Source organism: Halyomorpha halys, unplaced genomic scaffold (assembly GCF_000696795.3).
Source record: "Halyomorpha halys isolate HHAL.00 unplaced genomic scaffold, Hhal_1.1 Scaffold408.1, whole genome shotgun sequence".
NCBI classification, from domain to species: Eukaryota; Metazoa; Arthropoda; class Insecta; order Hemiptera; family Pentatomidae; genus Halyomorpha; species Halyomorpha halys.
This window is the reverse complement of record NW_027113749.1, coordinates 684,830-693,642: the sequence shown is the minus strand read 5'-3', so window position 1 is coordinate 693,642 and position 8,813 is coordinate 684,830.

The following is an 8,813-nucleotide window of genomic DNA, read 5'->3' as shown; positions in this document are numbered from 1 at the left end:
GTTTCATTCATTCCTATTTTTCTTTCTCATTTCTGCTCCTCCAATTTCACCCTTTCACAATTATTCAATTCACCCGATCAACAAATTCGCTCTCCGATATTTTATAAATTTATTTAATTTTTTTAATAAATTGTTATCTATAATATCAAGTCACATATGTTTTTATTTATTTCATCATTCAACTTACTTGTACTTTTTTTACAGCTTGTTTTTAAATTTATTATTTGTAATAAATTTTTGGCACTATCCAAGATAGTTTAATTTATGTTTCATGAGGTCTCAGCCTTGTATTCATGCAAAATATTCAAAATAAAATTGGTCCAAAGAATCAAAACTTTCCACTCGCTTTTATATGGCCCGTAACCAAAATAGGTCCGGTTCCATGTAAGCTGTCGGGGATGTCTAGTCTTAGGCGATTTCTCCAGCCTGATATTTCTTTACAGAAGCCCCACGACAAGGCGTATTCATTAATAGGTTAGAAAGGAAGACCGTGCCAGGGTATGAGCCCTGGGCACTGACTAGGTAGAGGAGGTTTAGGCTAGAGAGTCTGAGGCAGAGTAACAGTTCTAGTTTCCGAGATGAAGCGGACGGACTAGAGCCGGGGAGAGACAGGAAATTACACTGGTTGCCGAGATGAACCAGACGGGCCAGTGTAACCGTTAGGAATTAGGTTACAATCTTAGTTGCCGAGATGAAGCGGACGGACTAAGACTGCTGGAGTAAGGGAGAGGAGATAGGCCATAGTCTAGGGTGAGCATAACAAAAACCAACTCTTACGAGAATAGATTAGCAATAAACTTCTCTATCTCAAGTAGAGTGTAAGCCACCAGTGCTATGACTAGACCCGGAGAAGGCTTGATCTGGCGGGTTATAGCTGTACTCCGTGCTCGCTCACTGTTACAAATCTATATCGGCTATTTTTATTTCTTATTATATTTTTTAGGGTAAATTGGTGTATAGAAGCTAAACCTAAAACCTACATCAAATTTGATTGGATGTCACAATGCAGGCTTTCAGTTGCTTAGTTAAAGTTATATAACGTATACGCAAGTAGGGAAAATGTTGGCCATAAGAGTCTAATAATATAAAACTATAATCATCTAAAGTATTGGATTTGGCTGAAATTAGTTAAGTATATGGCTGAAAAAAATGAGTAATGTTTACTAGAATTATTTGTACAGAACAATATAATGTGATTTGTTTGTTTTAGTTGCAAATAACATTTTTCTGTTATTCATTAAGGAAATGAGGGATATCTTGAAGGTTCAAAGAAGGAATTTGGTCCGGATTGGAAAAGGGAAATTGGTTAGTTTTTATAAACTTGTAGCTTAATTGGTTTATAGCTCTATAGCGTAATTGTTTACAATACAATATTAGTTGTGCTGATTAATGAGAATAAATGTTCATGTTTGGCAAGAGTTTGATTCTATAGGTTGGAAATAAGAAAATTATATTGTGTTCTTAGTTTATGCGTGTTTTTGAGTCGCAGTTAGAGTCCAAAATTGGTACGTTCTGCAATATTGTATTCTATATTTTTTTAATATACTTCTAGTATCATGAAAATCCCACTTGATTTTTTTTTTAAAAATTACAACTAGATCCAATCGTAGGTACCGGTGTTGTTTATTGGTATTAGGGTGTGCACTAATAAACACAGGTAAGTCTGTTGAAAGTTTTCTATCTTTAGTACCATTTCCTAATTTAAGTATTTACTGAAACCATTGATTTTAGTTGAACCATTGTTGGTTTATGTTTAACAAACATATCTCACAGGTGATAAGTGAATATTAGTAATGAGTAGAGACCGGAAGTTTGTGCATTGAAGTTTTTGAAAACGTGCGAGATAAAACCAAAACCTGCAAAATCGTGAAGTAAAAACCCAAAAAGTCTGCAAAACATCTAAATTTTGCAATAATCACTTTTATCGTTTAATTTATAATATTAATACATGGAAAGCTCACCTAACCTTGTTTGAATCATAATTAAACTCGCTAAATACTCTCCAAATTTAGGAAAACACACAAAAATTAAAAATATTCCAATTAAAAACCTAAAAAAAAACTTGCTACAAATTGAAGAGAAGGTACTTTTGGTGGGGAATGAAGAAGACGATCACTGAAGTTTTAGGAAACTGCGAAGTTTGTCTATGTACAATGTATGACAGACGTCCACCAAAAGACAGATAAGAGGAAACACTTACCGAAGATGCGCGCTCAACGATCTACAGGTCGACACTTTCACATGGAGAGGATTTAAATGGATCACCATAATTGATCTCTTCAGTAAGGCGGCAATGGCGCACCAGGTGCAGCCAAAAAGTCGTCGGAAGCAGTGCTGGAAGCTCTCCGAATGTGGTTTCAATTTTACGGAGTTCTGGAGCACATCTCATCAGATTCAGGAAGAGAATTTTACAATACCGTGATTCTAACAGAAATGGACCTTGACGTAATTTGGCATCTCAACACACCAGGGCACCCAAGAGTAGAGGAGGCATAGAGCGACTTCATGGCACGTTGAATGAACATCTTCGACTATATCAGATTGACCAGGGACTGGAACCGGACGTGGCAATGCCTAAGCCGATTGCGGTATACAATCATTCCATACATACAGTTACGGGGTTTTCATCATTTGAGATTCTCTTTGGGCTTCGTAGACACAGGCGGGACTATAAGACCACGGCAGCATACGGAGAGGAAATACACAACACCCATGTTGCTCGAAGTAAAGTATGGGAAAAGGCCCGGGGAAGAATGGAAAAGGAAAACTCCAGGAGGGTAACTCGGAAGAATTTAAATAGGATGGGATGTCACATAGGATAGGATGGGAGCAATCAAAATCGGGACGATTGTATATAGAAAGTTGGAGTCTAACAGGGGTAAAGAGAGGGTCCATTAAGGGTGATAATTATAAGTGAACACAATATTGTAACAATAGAAAGTATTAGAGAACCCAAAAAGAGGAGGACTGTCCATATTGAAGAATTAAAACTTCTGGCAATGACAATATAAAAACTGATGTGTTCCCATGCTAGATTAGATTACAGAATATTTAGTTATTTATTCTATTTATTGTTTTGTGTTTTAAGGTTGTTATTGATTTTTGTAAATATTGTATTTTTCATTCTATGTTTATGATTTTTGTGAATATTTTCTTTTTTCATTCTAGCTTATTCATTTACTGTATGCTTTTTTTTTTTTTTTTAATTTTATTCGTAGGTTTAAATTATGTATTTAGCGTTTATTTAAAGGAAATTGTGAGCTTTTTCAATGATATGTTTATTTTTTTTTATTTATTGTAAATAGTTTTTCTTTATTATTTTTGATTTATATTTTATTATATTATATAGTTTTAGGTTACGAGGATTGTTCCTAACCTTGTAGGGGGGTTACGGTATGAGTTAGCTGTTATTTTGATATCAACTAACTGAGGGGATCAGCTGATCGAATGTATATAAGAGATGTACCGAACACAATAAAGACAGTATGTTACAGTAGTTCAGCGTGTTAGATCTTATTCCTTCATCTCTCTTTTGACATTTTGCTTTCGCCAATACTTAACTTATATAGTAGTATATAAATTTTTTTTCACCCCTACAGTTTCCTTTTACAATCCATTTCGGTCTGTAGAACAAATGCAACTGTTTCATTCATTCCTATTTTTCTTTCTCATTTCTGCTCCTCCAATTTCACCCTTTCACAATTATTCAATTCACCCGATCAACAAATTCGCTCTCCGGAATTCACCCTCCTAGATCCTCTTCTGTGACCCACTAAACAAATTCAATATTAGACGGTAATGTGGTCGATCAGTCTACCAAGAACAAACAAATAGATACATTTTACGAGAATAAGACTAACACATAGATTAAAAGGAAAATATAATAAAAAACCGGTTACAGGAAACACTTGAATGGATAAATAAGTTTAAAAATATATATATAATAAAAAATATATATAATATAAAAAATATATACATATAATAGTTGACAAAACATTAACTTCTATCAATTTTCATTCCATCTTTCTGTATCCTTTCTTGCATAGGCCCTTTCCCTTTCGAGAGTAATAGTAATCACACTTTCCAGGGTGACCAGCCCTATTGGGAGGCGAGTTTTTTTCCATTTCTCCTTCCAGACATCCCTGTCCCTAGCAGCTCTCCACCTTAGGTGTCCTTCCACCCTCTTAAACATATCGCCTCCACCTTTTCTTTTGATGTCCTCTTCTTCTTTGAATTTCTTATGGAGTCCATTCTGTGGCAATTCTTGACCATCTGTCATTTTCGCACCGAAAGAAACGCCCATTTCCATTTGCTCAATCTTGTCATCTTCAGTGTCTCAGTGAGTCCTATTTATTTTTGGATCCAAGCCTTTTTTATTCGATCTCTTTTCCTCACATTCACGATGCTTCTTCCAATATTATTTTGCCACTCCTGAATTCCCTCTTCTGAGCTATAGTCAGTGACCACTGGGCTAATAGAACTATTTAAGACCTGCCTTTTAAGGTCAATACTTGTTTTTCCCTTCATTATATGCCGTCCAATACGTTTTTCAGCCGAGTACCAATCTCCTCTAGACCTCCTTTGCTCCTTCGTGAATGATATTAACTGAATAATAATATACTCTTCAATATATGCCAACTTGTGGTTGATAATTTCAAACTCCTCTTTTATGCCATTTGTCATAAGTTTCGTCTTCTGGTTGTTCGGATAAAGATCAATTGATTTTTTGACTTATCAGATCAATTGATTTTTTGTTTGATTTTATTTAAAACAGTATTCATACGTAATATAATGTATACATATATATTTTAAAAGTCCCCACTAAGTATAATAACACTGAACTTTCTCTATGACAATTTTAATCCAGATTGACTTTTTCATAGTCATCAAAAACCTCTATTAAATTGTCAATGGGGTTCATTGATTCTTTTTTTTACCTAAAAGTTTTAGTTTTAAACTATAAATAGAATAAGAAAAAAATATATAATGCAATAAAAACGATTAAATATTGGCATATAGATAGAAAGAAAAAAAATCAATTTAATTCTTGGACAGGATCCCTTTAACAGCAAACAAATTTAACCAGAAACTAATAATAAAAATAAAAAAAACTTTATTTATACACAGTTATTTTTATTAGTTTTATTTAGTTTATTACACAGTCTACGATGTAAATAAATATAAAATCTACAAACGAAATAAAATAAATTATCATTCACGATTAAAACTATAAAGTAAGAAAATCAATAAAATAATAAATAATTAAAATAATCATATCATATCTTTAAAAAAAAATCACTCCTAATGATACAATGCAGTGTTTTATATATAAATAAATCAAAAATATTATAAGAAAATAAAATAAATAAATTCTTATTCTAAATAAAAATAACAGAAGTAAAAAGTGAAATAAAAGAGAAAAATCAAACGTATTAGGAATTATTGGATTGAGACAATATTATAAAATGCTAACCATATGAAAAACAAAACAAAATATGAAATCCTTAATTCATATTAAAAAAAAAGACTAATCGTAAGACAATATGAAAGAAAATATGGTAATCAATTACTACCTCAAAAATTATACATCTCTGATCCAAATTTCTTTCTCGAAGGATTCGTTCATATTATAATTGAGTTTTTTCGGTTTTTGGGTGTTAGTGACATACATATATATGTGTATGAATAGAGAAATTTAGTTCTAGCATTAAATTAATTAAAACAAAAACCAAAATTTTGCTCAAGATGAGTAAAACGTGAAAAAACCCTAAAACGTGCAATTCTGTGTTAATTGAATATTTTTTTGCATGATTCGAATTTCTCTCGAGGTTTAGTGAAATTTGAAGCAAGGGAACAGAATATGCAATTGCACGATAATCTTATCTTTAGTTATGAGTAAGGGAGACCTGGGCTGGTTGGTATTTCAACTCTCGTTAGATTGGTATTTTCTTCTTATTTTTTTAGTTAAAAAATTAAGTGGGATGGAATTTCAATGACTAAAAGGGGATTTCCCACGGAGACCTCATTCTTCAGCGTGTATTCCCCAGATACACAGGGGACAAAATTAGTGATTTAGGACGGCAATCAAATTTAATAGAGACAAATAACTATCTATTTCTTTTGTTGTGTTTTTTTTTCCACACGTCCGTTGAGTTCACCAGTTCCTACTCATCCCAAAGGGCTAACATGTTCCACTCCTTTCTTCTGTTAGATAACATAATTAGCATTTAGTCCATTATTATTAGAGGAAATCAATCCATATATTTTGGCTAAGGATCCGTAAAGATCGTCACCTCCTTAAAATCCACAATTTTCGGTTTTCTGGGGTGAAACTAGGTGGCTCTTGTGAAATGTATCTATTGTTTGTTTTTTTAATACAATTATTTGCTTTTCAGTTTGGAATGTTATAAATTTAAGTTATTATTCACATATAGTGTAAAATACTAAAGTGTTGATATTACGAAATTCGAGCTCATATTATATAGTTGATTATATAATATTTTATTGTTGACTTTCTAGTCTGAGACCCGATCATGTTGATATGAGCTTAGGTAGTAGTGAATGCAGTCTGTATTTCACAATACTGATGATATTGTATTTTAATTTTGCAATTAATTTATTTGTTGAATTTTCTTTAATTTATTAAATTTTTTTTTTTTTTAATTTCTGGATCTGTGGCCGAAGACAAGTTTCCAGAACACTGCGTGCCACTCGTTAATATTTGTCACATTGTGAAGACGCGAAAAGTGTGCTCCCAAGGAAAGTTGAGTATTGACGGCGTTCAAAGTGTGTAAGTAAGAAATAGTTATGTGTTTTTTCAATAGTAATATGATTTCTAAAAATACACATGTAGCTTGCTTTATTCTCCATTGTATATATGCATTCAATGTTCTGATAAAATGATTATGTTCGGATGAAATAATTGTATCTTTTAATTCACCAATCTAAAAAAAAGTATAATATTATTACTACATAAATAGTCCTTCCGTTATGTTCTGTGGGGACCTAAATAAATTTTCATATTATTAATGACCTTACGACTTTATACAATGACTTATAATGAAAATTGTGCAATAGCGTGTTTATATGAACCTAAATTAAGTGCTTAATAAAGTTAGCACACATTTTGAAAATTTTAACGAAATTCAGTAAATGATAATGGGTTGTAACAATGAACCTCAGGCATCTGGAAAAAACTCATAGTTTGTAAAACTAAACATTTTTTAGTCTATTTAATTTAATCTAAGTATAATTTAATAAATACCAATTTGATTTTATGTTACTAAAAATGTAACAAAAATAGAGAAACTTTAGATATATTTTTGAAATACAAAACAAGCTAACTTTTTCCGTTTGTTTTCGATTTCCTAAATCAAGCTTATTTCCTTTGTTTCAGTACTATTGATATTACAATTACTATTTATCACTGAACATCTTCAAAACATAGTTAAGACTATTGGTTTAAATTTTGGGGTGCACACTTTGACTAGACTTTGCTTAGGATTTGTCATAAAGCATCTGACAAAATGAAAACTTATAATTAATTCGATAACATTAATTTGAATCCAAAATACTAATGCTTCCTTTCCTAACAATAGGAAACAAAAACATTAGTTTAATACCTGTACTGTTTAGTCACTTTAAAGTAAAAGAAAATAGTACAAATAATTAATTAGCATTTATGGTGATATTACTCCCTCGAATTTCAAGTTTAAGCCGGTCATAATTTGTGGCATTTGAACATTTATTATATATAAAAGCAAACTTCTTTTTTTACTGATCTTATTCTTATCTAAAACATATTACAAAATAAGAACAGTCCAATATTTTGCACAATCCATGTGTTCATAGGTTTTGACCTATTGGACTTGGTTCCAGTTGGGAACATGAGATCGTTAGTTGTCCTACTGTGCCGCTAGATGCCGCTAATAGTATAGTGATGATTTTAAAAAAATATTCGCTGATAAGGAATGGTCTCAATTCCAAGGAGGAGTGAAAATTGGGGTATTCAAATGAAAAAATAGTTTTATTATGTCAGAAAATGTTTGCGGTAGGCCAAGCATGTAAAAAGCTGTCAAGAAATACATTTTTAAAAGTTCCAAATTTTATTTTTTTCCTGATTTAATTATCTGTGGAAATATTGAATCTGAATAAAAACTGCACCAAATTTTTTTCCTAACAATGTTTTGTCCATTTAACCCTACACCTAGTGTACAAACCACTACGCAAAACGTTACTATGTATACCGGGATTGTCAAATCATATTGATTTTATTTGTTAAATGTAGTGAACATCTTACTTGGTAGAGTAAGGTGTTAAGTAACTTTTATAGATTTTTTTATAACCTTTATATAAGCTTAGTTCATGTGATCTGCGCTATTACTTATTGTCTATACCAGAGGGGGGGGGGGAAACGTTGATCGTGGCCAATTTGGGTCAATCGTCGTTCGCTTGCAGTATCTGTGGTGGAATTGCGTGTACCATGGACTTAAAGCGATTGTAGAAAACCAAAATTTCAAGAAATAGTTCCAGACTTATTTCATTTGGATCAAAAGTTATTAATTATCCATGTTCTTTTAGTTCCCCTGGATGTGAGTTTTTTGGACCTTTAAATAATTATTGTTGTTTTCTTTACGTAGGTAGATAAGCCGTACATATGTATTTCAGTACTATGTGCAATCAGCGAACTATTAATAGATTAGCAAAAAGTAATTAATATTATTCTTTAATAATACATTTTCCCGGACAAAGAAATAAACGCCCAACTGAAATATTGATATCAGCCATACATTAGCTTTGTAAATACTTTTTCA